We start from the raw sequence: 6,014 nt of genomic DNA, 5'->3' as shown, positions 1-6,014 counted from the left end.
TGGAGTAAGTCCTGGTTTGAATCCAAAAGCCTGAGAAACAGAAGCGCCAATGTCCAAGGGCAGGAGACGATGGATGTTCTAACTCAAGCAGAGAGGAAATTCACCCTTCCTCCACCTTTTCGTTCTATTCAGGCCCACAACAGATTGCATGATGCCCACTCGCCTTGGTGAGAGCCATCTTCTTTACTCAGTCTACAGATTCAAAAGCTAATTTCTTCCAGAAACACCCTCACAGACACACCCAGAAATAATGTTTTACCAGCTATCTGGGCATCCCCAGTCAAGTTGACACGTAAAATTAATCATCACAAGTGACTCTTGTAATATAAAGTGACTTGTAAAATCAAGTTACAATAACTGATTATTTCTTAAAAAGTGCAAAATTTCAGACTAAGTAGAAGAAAACAGATGATAAAGATAAGAGCACGTGGTAATGAAATAGAAAAAGGAGATCAAATAGAGAAAATCAACAAAGGCATATTTGGTTCCTTGAGAAAACTAATAAAATAGATAAAACTCTGGCGGTATTGATGAAGAGAAGAAAAAAGACAAAATAAAGTGCAGAATGTCAAAACTTCCTTGATAAAGGGGAGGGAAAGGACATTGCAAAAGTGGGGAAAGAGGGAAAAGTGCATTGAAAGGCAGAGCTGGGGACACTTATTGAGTTTTACCTGCTTCTCGAAGTTGCTGCATATCACCTCTGATGTCTAAATGGACTAGTGATATCTGAATGGACTAGTTAGAATTCATTGGTTGCAATAGACCAAAACCCATACTCTGACTAGTTAGGCGAAAAAGGGAATTTATTGTCTCACATAACTGAAGAGTTGAATGGGGTGACTTGATCTGAGGCCCAAACAAGGCCATCAGGACCCCTCTCCTCGATGGGCACCTTTCTCAGGAACCTGCATAGGTTCTCAGGCCTACATCACTACAACTCCTTGGCCAGTGGAAAAGTAAGACCGCTCCCGATATTTCAAGCATAAGCCCTGTCAAGGGGTTTTGTTAGCCCTGATTGCTCCAATTGGGTGACGTGTTCATCACTAAACTAGTCCCTGTGGCTGGGAGAATGGAATATTCTGGAATGCTCTAGTCCAGATGACATGTACAATGGGAGATGGAAGTATACAAGTGAGCCACATGGATTGAATGTTGAGAAGGAGTCATTCCCTCAAAAGAAAAATTGTGTCCTGTTGTCGTGAGAAAGGGCAGCTGATGCTGGGTAACAAATATCCCACAGGTGTCCATTACACTGGTGGCAGGGAGGAGGTGGCAAAGGTCACCAGAAACCATGGCCAGGGTCCCGAGGGCCTTGAGGCTGATTTGGAAAACTGCGTGAGATATCCACAGGTAGCCATTGAAGAACGTGATCGAATTTAAAAGACCAGTCTGGGGCAGATTTAGAATGGATTCCAGACTTGTGACACCCACTGAGTTTCTGAAGAAAGGAAATGATGGGAAGCCAGAAACAGCTTCTACATTTGACCAGCAACCAACCACAAGAGTGGCATATGGGGTGATGTGGTCAAAGACGGATTGGCAAACTCTTCGGATAAAAATAAAAAGGACATGGGCCGGGCCGGCCCTGTGGCTTGGTGGTTAAGTGAGCGCGCTCCACTGCTGGCGACCCGGGTTCGGATCCCGGGCTCGCACCGACGCGCTGCTTCTCTGGCCATGCTGAGGCCGCGTCCCACATACAGCAACTAGAAGGATGTGCAGCTATGACACACAACTATCCACTGGGGCTTTGGGGGGAAAAAATAAATAAATAAAATCTTTAAAAAAAAAAAAAAAAGGACATGGGCCGGCCCTGTGTCTTGGTGGTTAAGTGCACGCGCTGCGATGCTGGTGGCCCGGGTTCGGATCCCGGGTGCGCATCGAGGCACCACTTCTCCGTCCATCCTGAGGCCGAGTCCCACATACAGCAACTAGAAGGATGTGCAGCTATGACATACAACTATCTACTGGGGCTTTGGGGGGAAAAAAATAAAATAAATAAAATCTTAAAAAAAAAAAAATAAAAAGGACAAAACTGTTTTGGTTGGTTTTTTTTTACCCCAGGGAATCCAATTTGTAGCCATTCAAACCAAGTGCCTTTGAGGTTTGGATGAATAATTTTTCTTTGGTTGTTAACAGCAAGCATCAGAGCCAGAAGTGTCAGATGTTAGTGAAACCTTTTGGAGCTTATAGTTCTGGAGGGAAGACCAGCTTGGGCGGGGGTGGGGGTGGGGGTGGGGGTGAAGTTTAGTTGGCAAATGGGGGAGGGGGATTAGAAGCATGATGAGGTCTCTGAGATTCTCACAAGATTTACAGTTTGCTTTAGAACTTGAAGATTATTTTTGGTTTAAAAATAGATCCCCAAAATGCAGTATTCTTAGATTCAGACTCTTCTGTAAGATTTCTGTTGTGCCTTGCTGACTGCACCTGAGAGATATTTTCTCTTGAATGTCTGTGTGTCCAAAAAGTCGTTCATTCATTCATTTATTTATTCATTCATTCCCTCATTCATTCATTCCTTCTTTCAATTAACCAACATTACATTGAGGGCTTACTGAGGGAGAATCAAGGTTTCACCTAGGGTATGAAGATTTCCCATGCACCACCCCCCATCTCCTCCTTACCATCCCCACTGGTCATCTAGTTGCCAACTCAGTATCTGAACGTGGACGCCTCATGGACATTTCAGAGTCAACATCTCCAATACCAAACTCTTGATACGTCTCCCAGCCAAACCCTCTCCTCTTCTAGGCTTTCTTATCTCAAGAAATGGTGCCTCCATCCACTCACTGGCTCAAGCTAAAACCTGGGAAGCATTCTTGACATTTCCTTCGACTTCACACCTAAATCCAACCCAGCATCAATATTGACCAAATGAACTGACAGATGGTTGAATGAGAGGGTGAATGAATGAACAATGCTTTGAGCTGCCCACACATGCCACTCCAGGCTGCACTACTTTGTCCCCTGTAGGAATGTGTGCTTGTGTCATGGAGACACAGCTTGAGTAAGTGTACATCTCAATAAGGATTTTTACATTTTGAAAAACTCATGCTATTTCCTGGAAACAGATTGTGTCTCTCTGATTGTCTATTAAGGTTTTTTTTAACTGCTGAAGATCTTGGAACCAAACCAAAGTAATCTGCATTTCCATTTTTATATCTTGATTTATAAACTGCACCTTATAATTTACAAGCACTCGCTTACTTAGCGTCTCTAACAGAGCCGAAACAAATACCAACCCTGCCAGCTATGCCACCCAAGTCTTCTCTCTGCACCCTTTCTATCAGGAACTTGCTAGTTTTTCAGGTTGGAGGGGATGCGCTAGAGCTACAGGGAGGGTAAGGATAGTAACAATGATGATATGTCACATTTCTTTAGGGAAGAGAGGGGAAGGTCTCATTACCCCCATTTTATAGATGAGAAAATAGAGGCTGGAGATGGGAGGGACATGACCAAGAAGGTTTGCTTATGAGTGGTAGAGCCAGGCCTAGAATCTGCATCTCTGGAATTCCTCATGCCAGGGGTCTTTCCAGGACACTAGACCCGGGTCTCTCCACCTCGGCACTAGTGACATTTTGGGCTGGATCATTCTTTTTTGTGCATTGCATGATGTTTAACAGCATCCTTGGCCTCTACCCATTAGATGCCAGTAGCACCCACATCCCTGTGACAACCCAAACCGTCTCCAGACGTTGCCAAGTGTCACCTCTGATTGCGAGCCACTGTGCTAGACTGTGCCCTTGTCCTTCATTAAAATGGTGGCACAAAGGTTAGGAAAAGTCATCTGCTTTCACAGTCCCTCACACCCACTCCTTGGCCCTTTCCCTCCAATCCCAGTGTTTAGCTGAAAATTGCCCTGCCCACAGCAGCACAAGGACCACTGGACAAGTACCTAGTACCCCCTGTGTGGCATTGGGTGCTTTCCACTCTTGATCACATTTAACCCCCAAAGGTGGATACGACTATCTCCCATTTTACAGGTGAGGAAATCGAGGCTTTGAGAGGTCACAACTTGCCCACAATTACACAGTTAGTAAGCAGCAGGCTGGGATGAGAACCCAAACCTGTCTAGTTCTGGGGACAGTTTACCTTCCCCACCCTTCCTCCTCGCTCCACTCCAACACAGCTGAGAACCAGATTTTATCATCTTGGGTAGGCAGGAAGGTACTGCATTCGAGAAGCCTCACCCCTCCTCTCTATAAAGCAGTAGCCCATCTCTCTTAGGGCAGACGTCTTCCAGATGTGCAGGACACATGTCCATGATTGTGGGTCCACGTGCCTGTCGCCCTCTCCAGACGGCCGTCTGCATCCTTGGCCCTAGCACCGGGCTTTGCCGAGTAAAGCCTTATGTGCAGTGCGTGCCACCCCAGCAGTGAGGGCTAGACACAGCAGCCAGTGCTGGAGTAGGCTGTGTCCTGTGCGACCTTGCGCAAGAGAAAAACATCTCTGAGCTCAATTTTCCCATCTATAAAATGGGAAGACCCACTTCTCAGGGTAGATGTGAGAATTAAACAATGATAACTGTAGACTGGTTCATGTTGGTGCTAGGTGCTGGATAAATGGTGACCTGCCATGAATGTCTTACCAACAACAAACTCACTTTCAATTCCTGAACCCCTTTTGGTCAGTCTGTGACCCCCACGTAGCCGTGTGGAGTTACTTCTTTTTTTTTTTTTTTTTTTTAAAGATTTTATTTATTTATTTTTTCCCCCCAAAGCCCCAGTAGATAGTTGTGTGTCATAGCTGCACATCCTTCCAGTTGCTGTATGTGGGACGCGGCCTCAGCATGGCCAGAGAAGCGGCGCATCGGTGCGAGCCCAGGATCCGAACCCCGGGTCGCCAGCAGTGGAGCACGCTCACTTAACCACTAAGCCACGGGGCCGGCCCTGGAGTTACTTCTTTAGGGCTATCTGCCCAGCTAGACTTCAGGCTCCCTGAGGATAGAGCCTGTCCCTTTGTCCCCTCCCACAGTGGCCAGCCCAGTGTGTGCTCAAAATGATTGCTGAAGAAGCAATAGTATTGATGATTCCTATAGTAATAATCTTTGCATCGGAAGCTGCCTTTTCTGGGTATATCTTCACATGTGAAATGGTCTTTCTTGGTCGGCAGCCTGAAGATGGTGCCCTTGGATTCCCCACTCTGAGCGCTTCCGGCTATTAGCCATTATTTTCCTTCCTTTGGCCATTGTCCTTGGTTTCCCCAGTCCACACTACCTTGTGGTAAGATTCCAGCTCAGTGTATCCAACGTGCAGAGGACAGGAGGGGCTCAGCGGGGCCTGGTTCCCAATCCCATCCCAGGCTCCAATCCCCCTCTCTGCCCAGAGAAGGTGGTTACTCCTCAACCACCAGCCAGTTACTGATGCTTTCTGTGACTCAGTTTCTTCATCAGTAAATTAGGGATATTAATAGGACCTGCCTCTAAGGGTTGGAAGATTAAATGTACAGTGCCTAGAATGTATCATGCCCTCAATCTCTATTAACAATTACCCTCTGTCCTTTAATAGGGGTGGGTGGGGTGCCAGTGAGCATGCTGAGGGAGGGAAAACTTTGGCAGGCTTTTTAGCCCTGTAGGCACCCCAGAGCAGCAGGGGCGCGCACTGCTATAGCAGCTTTGTGCTACTTCCCTTCAGTAGGGAAGGGTGTCTGGCTTCAGCAAGCCCAGGGTGCGGGGGCACCAGGAGCCAGACCCCACTACCCACCGCAATGACAAGCAACGCCATCCCTGCCGAACTCAATGGCAGCATTCACTTCATTTCTTCTCTTAAAAATTAATGAAGGCTGCTCAAAATTCTGTCCTCTTCCAGCACCCAGGACAAAGTCTCCCTTCCCAGTGATCACGCCAGTACGCCCGGCACTACTTTTTTGGCCTCACGTTTTGGCCCGGCTAAAAGGAGCCCCAAATTATTTAAGTCCTTGGAGGCACTTCGAAGATCCACCGCTCAACCAGGCCCCCGGGGGGTCTCCGTCCAGGCCGGCCCCTCCCCCAAGGTCACCCAACTTTTCCTCTCGCCGCA

Source organism: Ceratotherium simum, chromosome 8 (assembly GCF_057802395.1).
Source record: "Ceratotherium simum simum isolate JZ-2026a chromosome 8, ASM5780239v1, whole genome shotgun sequence".
NCBI lineage: Eukaryota > Metazoa > Chordata > Mammalia > Perissodactyla > Rhinocerotidae > Ceratotherium > Ceratotherium simum.
The sequence above is the reverse complement of the archived record's forward strand: the minus strand, read 5'-3'. Positions refer to the sequence as shown.